Here is a 15,320-nt window from a genome sequence, read left to right as displayed (position 1 = left end):
AACATGGGCATTAGTACAAACTGAAGTACCTGAGTATCCCAACAGGTTGATAGAGGCTGCAACACAGATTGAAGCAAGGCTATTTAGAATCTGAGTCATAGAGATAATCACCAGGAGGGAAGCTTATCCATGGGTAGCTGAGCTTCCAGTCAACAAAGCCAACAATCTGTAACTTGACTGAGAACTTATCTCTGTGGCTATTATCAAGATATGTCTTTCTGTAGAAGGAAAGGATAACAATTCTCACTGATAAATGGAGAATATCAAATGGAGACTATTTGCTTCAATTAAGAGATTTCTGGACATCCCAGGGCATATCTGCCTTCAGCGAGACCAGCTCCTTCTCTTGCTGGACCCTGGTAATGGGTCTAATGCACATTCCACTTGAAAGTAATTGATGAACAGACAGTGGCAAGAACCACCATGAGTTTAGCAACACTTGGACATTTTACTACTTTTAAGAGCATCTACATAAATCTGAGAATTACTAATACATATATTTGTACGATATTTTATTTATTCTGAAAAAAGTTAGTGTTTGATAGACTCCTTACTTAATTTCAAAACCTTCTATTGTCAAGTGGGTTAGAAATGGAAAGTCACTGTTCTAATCTAATTCCTTCCAACCTTCTTGTATTACCTTGATTCAAGGAAGCCTTATTCCCCAATGGTCAGTATTGAAGTATGTCATCTATATTCATGATTCTAAAACTGAGCTTTCTGAGAGATTTATAAGGAAACCTCTCTACGTATCTTGAAATGTGGTGGTCAGCACATGGGCTCCTTGTAAACTTGATCTGAAGTTTTCATTTCAGAAAGAGACAATATGAAATTTGTGAAAACACAATTCTATGAAATGTTTAATCTTTGTATTAAAAAGTGTTTTGTCGTTAATCCCTGGCACCTTCACCAAATGTAAAAAAAAAAGTGTTTTGTCAAGAGTTTCCAAGATAAGATTAAGACCTGAATGTAAGGTCAGACACTATAAAACTCTTAGAGGAAAACATAGGCAGAACACTCTATGACATAAATCACAGCAAGATCCTTTTTGACCCACCTCCTAGGGAAATGGAAATAAAAGAAAAATAAGCAAATGGGACCTAATGAAACTTAAAGCTTTTGCACAGCAAAGGAAACAATAAACAAGACCAAAAGACAACCCTCAGAATGGGAGAAAATATTTGCAAATGAAGCAACTGACAAAAGGTTAATCTCCAAAATACACAAGCAGCTCATGAAGCTCAATATCAAAAGTACAAAGAACCCAATCCAAAAATGGGCAGAAGTTGTAAACAGATGTTTTTCCAAAGAAGATATACTGATTGCCAACAAGCACATGAAAGGATGCTCAACATCACTAATCATTAGAGAAATGCAAATCAAAACTACAATGAGGTATCACCTCACACCGGTCAGAATGGCCATCATCAAAAAATCTACAAACAATAAATGCTGGAGAGGGTGTGGAGAAAAGGGAACCCTCTTGCACTGTTGGTGGGAATGTAAATTGATACAGCCACTATGGAGAACAGTATGGAGGTTCCTTAAAAATCCTGAAATGGAACTACCATATGACCCAGTTATCTCACTACTGGGCATATACCCTGAGAAAACCATAATTCAAAAAGAGTCATGGACCACAATGTTCATTGCAGCCCTACTTACAATAGTCAGGACATAGAAGCAACCTAAGTGTCCACTGACATGAATGGATAAAGAAGATGTGATACACATATACAATGGAATATTACTCAGCCATAAAAAGAAACAAAATTGAGTTATTTGTAGTGAGGTAGATGGACCTAGAGTCTGTCATACAGAGTGAAGTAAGTCAGAAAGAGAAAAACAAATACCATATGCTAACACATATATATGGAATCCAAAAAAAAAAAGGTGGAAAAATGGTTCTGATGACCTAGGGGCAGGAGAGGAATAAAGACGTAGATGTAGAGAATGGACTTGAGGACACAGGGAGGGGGAAGGGTAAGCTGGGATGAAGTGAGAGAGTCACATGGACATATATACACTACCAAATGTAAAACAGATAGCTAGTGGGAAGCAGCCACATAGCACAGGGAGGTCAGCTCGGTGCTTTGTGACCGCCTAGAGGTGTGGGACAGGGAGGGTGGAGGGAGATGCAAGAGGGAGGAGATATGGGGATATGGGGATATATCTATATATATATGTATATATATATATGTATATATATCACCTTGTTATACAGCAGCAGCTAACACAACATTGTAAAGCAATTATACTCTGATAAAGATGTTAAAAAAAAAAAAGAAAAGACATGTATGTCAGGTCCACGAAGTATTTAAGCTTAACTTACAAACAGTGCTTGTGCAGGAAAACCTGGCTTAAAATGCTGAGGAGAGACATTCCCTTTTCCTTCCAGCTGCTGATCTTGAGACCTTTTCCTTATGTCCCTCCACCCTCCCTCCTGCCTTTCTCTGAGACCAGGTTCTTCCTGCCTATTCTCCCAGCAGCACTTTAGTGTAAAATCTATGGCAAGAGAAGGGTGAGGGCCAAGGAAGAGGGAAGCCACTCCCCAGTAGCCCCCCTCGTCCTCCTCCCTGTCTCACTACCGGGCTCATCTGTCTGCAGGATCTCCATTGCTAAGTCTAAGATCTCCTGCATCATCCAGAGCCTCCATCTTACCCTGCTGCATAGCTTCTACTCTAACTCCAATGGTGAAATGCCAAAAGGAAATGTTGGAGGAAAAATTTTGAACTTTCCTTTGAAATATAGACCATCTTACCCCAGTCCATTTTGAACAGTACCTAAAAGGCCAACATTATCACTAAGTGGTCTTGTATTTCCTTAGAGTGTAAGTAAAAAATACATAAGGGGCAGAAAAAAGGCCTCTTTAACCCAAAGAAGGGGCATAATTAGTAAAATTAAGAGTTGTAGATGGGTTAGAATAATCACTTCAGATAAAATAAGAAATGGTTAAGTTACTTTGTACATTATTTCTTTCCTTCATTCCTTCATTGTCTTAATAAATATTTACGCAGATGTACTATATACCAGGCACTGTGTTCTATTCTAGGTTTAGAAAGTTAAAAAGGAAAGAATTATGCTGCATTGATCAGAACATAATTTTCAATAGCTTAACAGAATAATGATGCATTTCTTGCTTATGTCTATGTCTGATGAGATGTTTTGGATGTGCTGATTCAGAGATCAGAGTCTCCTTGAAATCCACGCCTGGATACACCACACTTAGCAGGCTCATAGGCAAAGAGAGCAAGGCAGAAGAGGATACCACGGGATGTTCTGTGCCCAGGCCTGGAAGTAGTCTACTATTCCACTTGCCAGAATCCAGTTGTGTAGCCCGACTGCAATGACAAGGGAAACTAGGAAAAATAAGCTCCAGTATGTGCTGGAAGAGAAAATGAAATTGCCAGAAATTGCCAGTCCCTGCACACAGGGAATTTGCAATGATATATATAATCATAGGACAGTACAAAGATTAGTTCCAGGCTCCTAGTATTGCTTTCTATAACTCTTTGTTGGGTGAATAAGTGAATTCAGAGAGGGACCAGGAGATAGGGTTTGGGGAGGTGAGATGAAGAAAATAGTGGGAAGAGTTGTAAGAAGAAGTTGGATAGGTTTTCAGTGTTTTTCAATGGGGGACTTTCTTAGAAGTTTGGGTCAGGCAATTCCTCATTATCTTAACTCCCCTTTGCATTACAGGACATTAGCTCCAGGGTGCTATAATAGTTATACTTCCATTGCACTTACTATGTGCCAAGCATTGTTATGAATGCTTTCTGTATACTTAACACATGTAATCTTCACAATAATCTTATGAGATAAATATTCTTAGTCCCATAATAATGAGAAAATCAAGGCACATGTTAAGTAACTTGCCAGTCACACTTCAGTCATTGTGACAATGAAAACACTTGCCTGCATTTCCAAATGCTGCATAAGGATAGAGTTCTAACTTGGTTGACGAGAACCAAATATAATTCCACTGTCATCTGGCTTCAGTTATTGAAGCTGAGAACTCAGTGGATCATGTATATTAAGGTGATGTGGCTACTTTTAAGATCTTGCCTTCGGTATTTTGAAATTTCACTACCATGTGAAATTTGGTAGGAATGTATTTCTTAAGGAATGTATTTCTTTTTATATATTCTTCATTGGATTCATTGGTCTTCTGAATCCTGAGGATTGATATCTTTTTATCATTTCCAGAAAATTTTCAGCCATTATCTCTTTTAAGTTCCCTCCCCTATTCTCTATATTTTCTCTCTGTGGAACTTCCTTTAAATGTGTGTAGGTTTTCTCCCTCTACCTTCCACGTTCCTGATCTTTGTCTTTGGTATCCTTGTGTCTCTAGTTTGCATTTTTGAGTTTTTTAGCTCTACCATCTCCCAGTTTACTAATTTTCTTTTCAGCCATTTCCAATCTGGTATGTATCCAAAACACTGAGTTTCCAATGTCAATATTATATTTTTCATTTTTGAAATTTATTTTACTACTTTTCACAAATTTGCTTAATCAATTATTCTTTTATCATACTTTGAATTATTTTATATCTTTAAACATACTTAATTCTCCCTTATTATCAGTTCTAATATCATAGTTTTAAAGAAGTGAATATAGTAGTTTGTTGTTTCTGTTGACTCTCACTCCTAGTACCTTGTTTTCATGTGTGTTTACTAACTTTTTATTGTGAGCTGATTCTCCTTGGAGCTTTCCTTGTGAGATTTCTTTGACAACCAAGTTCAACTTGTTTTCCTCCAGAGAGCACAGCTATCTGGAATTGCTTTAAAGTAAAAAACTTTTGAGTGGGTGTTGGGGGTACAAAAATCATGTGAATGCAGGCTTAAGATTAGGAATTATTAGAACTTTTCTTTTTTTCTGTCTTCACAGAGTGTGACAGGTATATCTCTCTGTGAGAATGGTTAATTTTTTCCTATGTCACCTAATGAGAATATTGTCCTTTTTAATTTTTAAATAGATCTTTATTGGAGTATAATTGCTTCACAATACTGTGTTAGTTTCTGTTGTACACCAAAGTGAATCAGCCATATGCATACACATGTCCCCATATTCCCTGCCTCTTGAGCCTCCCTCCCACTCTCCTTATCCCACCCCTCTAGGTCATCGCAAAGCACCGAGCTGATCTCTCTGTGCTATGCTGGAGAATATTGTCCTTTAAGTGTCCAGATTTTATGCCAAGGTTTAAACATCTACCCTAGTCAGGGCCCCAGTTTTTTCTCTTTACCACATGGGTGGTCCATTAAAACCCAGTGCCCACTTTCCATCTTCTTGGGGTTTTTTTGGCCTCTGAAGATTCCTTAATTCCTCTGCCAGCATTAATCAGTAATCCTTTTTGAAAAATATTTTATACAATATTGTGAGGTGTGTCCTACTAGGAAAGGTTCCTCTGAACCTCAGACTGCCATATTTCCAGAAACAAAAGTCAACGTTGAATGTTTTTTCAGAGACCAGACCTTAAATCTTTGCATGCTGTACATCATATGCCTGTTTATGTTAACTGGTGGATTATATATTTCAGACTATTATAAATGAAAAAGCCACAAAAAGATTCCCTACAAAGGAACCGTAAATATAAAATATTAAAATACAAGCACAGGCAGACAAAAGGAAATTACAAAGCTGACTTTTCCCCTGCCCTTCTTTGACAACTATGTTAGAAGGTAAAAAGCAAATGATAATCTAATCACATACGAGAGGAGGAGGTAGTCTAATAAAATTAGTCAAACAATCAGGAAGGCCACTTGAGACATTAATTTAAGCCATGATGTTTAGCAATAAACTCTGTGCTATGAGAGAATTATATTTTAAGGTATTAGATAATTATAGTAACACACTTAGGTAATTTTATATGGAGGGAATACATATTTACATGCTTAGTTTTCTTTCTTTCTTTCTTTCCTTCTTTCTTTCTTTCTTCCTTTCTTTCCTTCTTTCATCTTGCTTTCTTGTTTTCTTTTCTATTTAAGCATAGCTAATTGTAAAAAAAATCTTGGAGACCACTGCTATAATCAGTTGTCTTACATTTTTGTAGACGGTAAAGAACTACTAAAGGTTTTGAGCCAAACAGTAACATAATTATATTGCTATTTAGAAAGATTAATTGTAAAATTTAGGGTGAATCTTAAGGAGCAAGACTGGGGGCAGGAAGACTGGTTTCTGATGATCTAACTTAATGTTCAGGACAGCTTCCTCTTTCTGTGTCCTCAATTATAGCTTGATGATAATTTCTAACCTAAAAAGTGTGATTGACAGTTAAATTGGAATTATCATCAGTTATGTTATGTTAATGAGGTGACTTCCTTTACTGTGTTTTAAAAATCATGACCCAAAATAATTTATATTAAAAAATTAACTGTGATTCATAGTCATGACCAAAAACACTTGATCAACTGTTCAAACAGAACTTTTAAAAAATTATTGTCAGTAAGTCTGGCACACAATACAGTGTAATTAATTGAATATTATCAGTAATTTCACTTTAAGGTTATAATTGCTGTGGCCAATGTACTGTGGTTCAAACTAAGAGGATGAAACTTCTAGCAGAAAATTTTGTAATTTTTTTTTCAACTTTATTGGAGTATAATTGCTTCACAATGGTGTGTTAGTTTCTGCTTTATAACAAAGTGAATCAGCTATACATATACATAAGTTCCCATATCTCTTCCCTCTTGCGTCTCCCTCCCTCCCTCCCTCCCTATCCCACCCCTCCAGGCGGTCACAAAGCACTGATCTGATCTCCCTGTGCTATGCGGCTGCTTCCCACTGGCTATCTACCTTACGTTTGGTAGTGTATATAGTAATTTTTTGTTTGTTTCTTTCTATATGGTATGTTTCATATTCATTCACAAGATTTTGTACTCTTATTCCTTTCTTTTGAGGAGATTAAAGTCAGGAGATTAAGGGCAAGTTTACCATATTTGTTCTCACAGCATCGCAGTGAGGTAAATAAATACATGTTCAACATCACAGTGTTGGACCTTCTTCCACATTATGATGCTCTTTTCCTCAGAGCAGCCCACGAGAGATGTAAGGTTGCATTGCTTTTACTGCCATGGTGCTCAGAGACTACATGTGCTGCTAAGGACCTCTGTCTTTTCTCTGGGAGAAAAGCTATAATTGATAGAAGAGTTTGAGTTGGAGAGATAAGAGAAAATAAAGATACTAAAAGGAAATGCCTCTAGAATTGATTAATTTTTATTTTTTTCTTATAAATTTATTTATTTATTATTTATGTTTGGCTGCGTTGGGTCTTCGTGGCTGTGCACAGGCTTTCTCTAGTTGTGGCGAGCAGGGGCTACTCTTTGTTGCGGTGTGCAGGCTTCTTATTGCGGTGGCTTCTCTTGTTGCGGAGCACGGGCTCAGTAGTTATGGCTCGTGGGCTCTAGAGTGCAGGCTCAGTAGTTGTGGCACACAGGCTTAGTTGCTGGGCAGCATGTGGGATCTTCCCGGACCAGGGCTTGAAACCGTGTCCCCTGCATTGGCAGGTGGATCCTTAACTAACGTGCCACCAGGGAAGTCCTGATTTTTTTTTTTAAGATAAAAGAAAAAGGGGCCAGTGAAAGAGGTCTTGGCTTGAGTAAGCATGTTTAATGTGGTAACAATGAGGGTGGTCACATTCTTGGTTAGTCATTAAGGATTTTGGAGGGCTAAGAATGAACAAAAGCAAACACAACCAAGGAAATCAAGAGGATAATTTACTCTCCGGAATGCATACACACACAATGTCAATGATTCTCAATCAATTAAATACACCCAAACATGTAGATCCAGGTCCTAAAAGCTAAGAGTGTGTTATACAAAAGAGTGAAGCTATAAGTAATACTTTCTGGACTACCCAGAAAATCAATGATAAAAATTTTTAAAAAGCTTTCAAGGTCTAATAATGGCCCTTATTTTGGAAATCAAACTAAGTGATTATGGTATGTATTAGCTAAGTAATGTGTGTGATTTTTCTTTCCCCAGTTTCAACCACTAAGGGTTATGCCCTCTGTGTGTTCTGTGGGTAGGTTGTCTTTATTAGGAACCAGAAGTGAATGATTTAATCATTATTTCCTGCTAACATGTAGGCAGAAACCATATTTAATGTGAGTTTTTTATCTCTAGAGCCTAGGACAGTACTTGACACCCAGGAGTAAGTGCTGAATGATTTTTCTTTAATGAATGATAACTTTTCATTACAATATTTCTCTCAGCCAAAATAATTACCCAATAGGTATGTTTTACTAACCAATTCTTTATAAAAAGTTGAGTATCTTTGTAAAGGGTCTTTCTTTTTAGAGAGATCCTGTAAGGTCTCCATGCAGACATGAGGAATATAAAGACTTTACCTAATTCTGGCAGTTCATATGAATGAAAGGAAGAGGTATGGTGTGTTTATTCAGGCAAAACAATAATAATTGTCTGAAAAAATTAACCTCATAATAATTTTTTAAAAGAGGAAAATAACAAAAGTCAACATTAATACACAATTAATGATAGAAGAGCATTCTGTTATCTTTCCTAAAGAAACTTATTCTTATTTTTTCCTGTGAGGAGATACAGGATCATCATGCTTGAATCCTAGATCAGCCATTTTCTAATTGGTGACCTTGGGTAAGTTACTTACTTTTTCTGTGCTTTGATCATGTGTCCCATAGAGATTATAATAGTTCCAACTTTCTGGGGTCCTTGGAAGGATTAAATGAGAAAACATATTTGAAATATTTAGAAGACTGGACAGCCTCACATGTAGTAGATACTCAGTAAAGTTAGCTACTGTTATTATTCCTGAAACAACAATTTAGATAAACTTACCAATGAGCATTATTCATTAGAATCAAATGCCAAAGGAAACTTTTGAGCAAGTTAGTGCTTTACCATTTATGCAAATTCTTTTTTTCAAGGACTGAGAATATAACTTCACAGCACTGCATCAGATTAATTCTGCACAGAGAGAACTGACTACCCCATCATGCTCTGGACACAATGGCATAGTAGAAGCTATGATTCTTTCCTTCCCTGAACTCCTCATATATCTCTTGCCTCCTCTGCAAACTATAAATACCTGGGAGACAAAGATGGGCTTGATTTAATTCACCTCTGAATTCCAGAGCCTATCACAGTGTCTGGCACTTTGTAAATGCTCACTAGATGTTTACTGAATGGATGATTAACCATCACCCCATTTTAGCTCTCTTTTGACTGTTCTCCTGAGCTCCAGAGGCACAGAACCATATACCAACAACATGTCTCCACTTGGATGTCCCATCTACCTCACCTCACCAAGGTGATGCCTAGAGTGTTCCTCATTCTGCATTTCTGTCTTGGTGTCATGTAGCAGACACCTACAGCATGTGTTTTCCAAAGTATCACTGTTTCTTCACTGTCTCTGGAACTTGCATTTTTCTCTCCATTGCATTGCAAGTTTCCTTGTCTCTTTGTGCCCTTGCATTCTCCTGCCAGAGTATTCTTTCTAAAATGCAGAGCTAACTGCAATGCTTCTTTGTATAAAATCTTCCAATGTCATCCCAAGAAGTTAGGCTAAAATTTTAATTCTTTAGTATGGCATCGTAGGCACTTACTTTTTCTCCTCTCGATATCTAGCGTCCTCTTTCCCACACTCCAGCTTACCCAGACATTTGGGTGACTTGCAGTCTCTGAACAGGTTCTCTACTTTCACAGATTCAAGATTTTTATATATGCTGTTGTCACTGCTGGGGGCATTCTCCCCTTCCCCTTACCTGGTCATCTCTAAAGTTCTGTATCGTCTCCTGTGGGAAACATTTTCTACTCTCTCCATTTGGATTCCATTTCCTGTGTGCTCACCTCTAACACATTCCCAATTGTATAACTGTCTTTTTACTTCCCTGCACCCAGTGTTAGACTGAATTCTTGAGGTCAGAATGAAAAGAACACTAAATGGGGAGTCAAAAGAAGTAGCCTCTGCTCTCAGCCTTGCTGTCAACTCTCATCTTACTATAGACAAATTATGAATGATGCTGGACCTCGGCTTTTATTGTATTTATTACAGTGTTCACCTAGATTATCTTTACATAGAATTGCAATAATTCCATAGGGAATACTTAAAAAATACATTTATGTTTTTGGTTTTTTTTTCGGTACGCGGGCCTCTCACTGCTGTGGCCTCTCCCATTGTGGAGCACAGGCTCTGGACGCGCAGGCTCAGTGGCCATGGCTCATTGGTCCAGCCGCTCCACAGCATGTGGGATCTTCCCGGACCGGGGCACGAACCCGTGTCCCCTGCATCGGCAGGCAGACTCTCAACCACTGCGCCACCAGGGAAGCCCTATGATATATTTTATTCTATTCATTTCTGCAAAAGCTGATTTCTGTAAGGCAAAGCCACCTGGGCAATCCTTATTGACTGTTAGTCACAACTGACAAGGAGACCAAGACCCAGCAACTCAGAGCAAAGCAATGTAGTCAGGAACATTCTTCTGCTCTCTGCCATATAATTTTCACCAACTAAAATAAGTATTGTAAAGGCCAAAACCAAACCAAACAAAAACAACCAAGAGCCTTATAATATATGAGCGTAAGGTACAAACAGGCAAAGCCAAGAAAGGAAGCTAGATACAGGCAGAAATTTATCAGGAAGTGCCTGTATGATAATTTAGGGATTAAGAGCAATACTTTTAAAGACAGACTTCCTGGGTTCAAATCCTAACTCTTTTATTTATTAGCTGTAACATATGGACAAGTTCTGAGCCTCATTTTCCTTGCTTATCAAATAGGGATAATAATAATAAAACATACCACATAGTGATGTTGTGAGGATTAAATAAATTAATTCATATGAAGTGTTTATAAAATGCCTGGTGTGCCAGTAATTTATGAAGCTATAGGTATTAAGAGGAAATAAAGGACAATAACTTAATCAAACCATAAAATGAAGCCACTGCATTTCAAAACAAAAAGCCAAACATGGTTTTCTGAAGAATTAATCTATTTAATCGGAGATTATTAGATAATACTGATTGAAATATTGACCAGAATCATCATTAATGTTGGCTTTCTGCATAGCCTTCAGTAGTTATATGTTTGCCATAAGCTACATTACAGAAGAGTGTAATATTTGGAAAACAAAAAAAGAAGAACCCTTAAGATAAGTATCACTGACCAAGAATTGAAACCTTACTTCTGCACCAAGCCTTTTGAATTTAGTTGGATAGTAATCACTTTACGTATGATCAGAATTAAAAATACATTTACATTAATAAAAATACCTGTAACCTGCTGGAATTATATTAAATTGTTCATAACAGAAAATTGTTCAAATAAAAACAAAATCAAACTAAACTTTTCAGCAATGTATTAACTTAGACTTATTGCAAAATACCTTATGGCCTATCATGAAAAAATCTCGGAAAGCAACATTCTGAGTTGGTGACAGATAAAAGTTGGGGTCAGTTTTACATTAAAAACATACAGCTGGTTGGTTTAAGAATCTACTTGAGGTATTTGACAATAATCTCCTGGATCATAGGACCATCAACTCTGTATTGAGCATTGATCCCAATGGACTAGAAATGAACATCATTTCAGCTGTGTACATACCTTGGCCTGAACATGGACATTGAACCATTAACCAGTTTTCCATACAAATATTTTTTTGTAAGATTTGGACATCAAATAAAGTCCAACATGTTTCAATTGAAACAGTCATATGGTATCTCTAGAGTAATAGTTTGGCAAATACAAATGTAAGTATTGAACACATATGCTAGAAAGGCAATAGGCATTTTCTTGGAGCTAAGGATATGAGTTTTAATTCAAAACTGAGCTCAATTTAGGCAGTTTATTTATTCATTTATTTTAATGAGTCAGTAAGGACAAGAGTTATATTTTATGTAGCCAATAAATCTTATCCTTCAAAACCAAGCCAAAGACACTCAGAAAGATTTTGGCAGGAACCTAAGAACCACTGGTATGGTAGTCTCTCAAGACTCAAACCAAATAACATATGATGAAAGTTCAAACTCAGTCTGGAGAATATTTTCAAGTTTGGTTTTATTCAGGATGAACTTTCTTTCTTTTCTTTTCTTTCTTTTTTTTTTTTTTTTGCGGTACGCGGGCCTCTCACTGCCGTGGCCTCTCCCGTTGCGGAGCACAGGCTCCGGACGCGCAGGCCCAGCGGCCATGGCTCACGGGCCCAGCCGCTCCGCGGCACGTGGGATCTTCCCGGACCGGGGCACGAACCCGTGTCCCCTGCACCGGCAGGCGGACTCTCAACCACTGCGCCACCAGGGAAGCCCTGCCCATTTTTAATTAGCTTTTTTTCGTCGTTGTTGAGTTTTATGAGTTCTTTAAATATTTTGGATATTAATCCCTTATCAGATATATATATATATATATATATATATATATTTTTTTTTTTTTACCACAAAAAGAAATACTTTAAAAATTCATCCTGGGCTTCCTTGGTGGCGCAGTGGTTGAGAGTCTGCCTGCCGGTGCAGGGGACACGGGTTCGTGCCCCGGTCTGGAAAGATCCCACATGCCGCGGAGCGGCTGGGCCCGTGAGCCATGGCCGCGGGGCCTGCGCATCCGGAGCCTGTGCTCCGCAACGGGAGAGGCCACGGCAGTGAGAGGCCCGCGTACCGCCAAAAAAAAAAAAAAAAAAAAAAAAGGCAGAGGGCCTGAATAGACATTTTCCCAAAGAAGACATACAGGTGGCCAACGGGCACATGAAAATATGTTCAGCCTTGTTAATCATTAGGGAAATGCAAATCAAAACCACAAGAGATATCACCTCATGACCATTAGAATGGCTGTTATAAAAAAGGCAAGGAATAACAATGTTGGGAAGGATGTAGAGAAAAGGGAACCCTCACACACTGTTGATGGGAGTGTAAATAGGTATAGCCACAATGGAAAACAGTATGGAGACCCTCAAAAAATTAAGAATAGAACTACCATATGATCCATCTATCCCACTTCTGGGTATTTATCTAAAGAAAATGAAAACACCAATTCAAAAAGATACATGCACCCTTATATTCATTACAGAATTATTAATAATAGCCAAGATATGGAAACAACCTAAGTGTTGATCAATGGATGGAGGAATAAAGAAGATGTGGTACATATATACAATGGAATTCTACTCAGCCATAAAAAAGATGAAATCTTGCCATTTGTAACAACATGGATGGACCTTGAGTGTATTATGTTAAGTGAAATAAGTCAGACAGAGAAAGACAAATACCATATGATTTCACGCATATGTGTATTATAAAAACAAACAGAAAACCAAAATAACTGAATTAGCCAAACCAAACCAAAACATGTGGGTACAGAGAATAGAGTAGTGGTTACTGAAGAAGGGGTAGGGGAGGAGGGAAAAATGGATAAATGGGATCAACTGTATGGTAATGGGTATAAACTAAATTTTTGGTGGTGAGCATGCTGTAGTGTATACAGAAGTAGAAATATAATGTTGTCCACATGAAACCTATATGATGTTATAGACTAATGTCACCTCAATAAAACATAAATAAAATTGAAACAAATAGAAACATATCAATTTTTAAAAAGGGCAAGACTAAGCTATAGTTTTTAGACATGCCTAGTTGGATAATAAAACCACAAACATATGCAAGGAAGGATTGCTATAAAAAGTAAGGATAGTGGTTACTTTTAAAGGGAAGGAGTATGTTAAGGGGAAATTACAGGGGTTGGCTGACAAAGTTGTATTTCTTTTTTTTTTTTTTTTTTGCGGTATGCGGGCCTCTCACTGCTGTGGCCTCCCCCGTTGCGGAGCACAGGCTCCGGACGCGCAGGCTCCGGACGCGCAGGCTCAGCGGCCATGGCTCACGGGCCCAGCCGCCCCGCGGCACATGGGATCCTCCCAGACCGGGGCACGAACCCGCATCCCCTGCATCGGCAGGCGGACTCTCAACCACTTGCGCCACCAGGGAGGCCCGAAAGTTGTATTTCTTGATGTGTTTAGTAGTTAGGACTGTGTTTACCTTATTATAATGCACTAAGATGTACATTTGTTCTGTGTGGTTTTCTGTGTTTGTATTTTACTTTACAATAAAAAGATTTAAAAGTAAAAAACAAAACAAAAACAACTATGAGATGTTTTTACTCATAAGATTGAAAAAGAATAAAATAATTAACATTAACTCATATTAGCTGGAGAATGAGTTTGTGCAACCTTTGTGGATGTCAGTCTGGCAATGGGTATTATCATTTAGAATGCATATAACCAGTTACTCAGCAATTCCCCTTCTAAAATATTTTTTAAAATTGTTCAAAAATTTATGTACCAAATATTTACTACGGGAGAAAAGAAAAAACTGGCCAAACGAATTGAAGAAAAATTTTTGGTGTCTTGCTTTTGCCTGAATATTATCATTATATACATGGCAGAGCTAAATTGATCATTTCATCTGTGGTATATAATCACAAATTTTGCACAGTGACATAGTAGATTAAATTTACCAATAAAGTAACAAATTTACCACCACCAACATAATGAATTTCTTTTTCACACTAAAAAATGTGCTTTTACTATGAAATGTTAAAAAATATCTCTACAGGAAGGAAAAAATGAGATTAAAAATAAAGATAAAACAGAAAAAATGAAAAACGGAAGGTTATCAGGCAACTCATCTTAACAAACTTTTTGGGTTTCATTGTGGGCCTTTGAAAAGGTTGACTTTTACAGCTTTTTACCCAGAGCTTGCAAACCTTAGCACTTAACACACTTTGTCAGAATCCTGTTTAGCAGATATTATGAAACTAGCATGGAAGGAAAAGATGTGCAGCATAATTGATGTTGAGCATTTTCCAGAAGTTTCTAGTAAAAAGTGACCTGAGGTGGTCGACGCAGGCTCATAATTTTGAGGGTCTTCCCAGTCAGGCAAGCATGCAGTGGGGTGGCGGAGGAACAGCTTCCCAGTTGCTGCTAACAGACTATGGAGGCTGGAGCATGTTCAAGGACCTCAGCTCCATCCTTAATGTCATCTGACTTATGCCAGGTGACACTGTCCCTCCCCCATTTGCATACGCTCTTCACAAAGCATTCTTCCCCATGTTTACGGTTGTTCTCGATAGACTTTTCATTATATTCAACCTGCCTAAAAATGCTGGATGAGACAGATGGACAAAAGACATGATGTAAAGCTTTTCCTTCCATATCTTCCCGCAAATCCAGGCCTGCACCCACCCTACTCAATTCTCCATACCCCACCTCAGTCCAACTCTCTTGAGGGGTGGCTCTGCAGAATCACCTACTCCTATACAGAATCAATATGTGATTATGCAAATTGCTATTTGAACAACCTGACAAAGGT

Source organism: Mesoplodon densirostris, chromosome 1 (assembly GCF_025265405.1).
Source record: "Mesoplodon densirostris isolate mMesDen1 chromosome 1, mMesDen1 primary haplotype, whole genome shotgun sequence".
Lineage (NCBI taxonomy): Eukaryota > Metazoa > Chordata > Mammalia > Artiodactyla > Ziphiidae > Mesoplodon > Mesoplodon densirostris.
Note: the sequence above shows the minus strand (reverse complement) of the source record.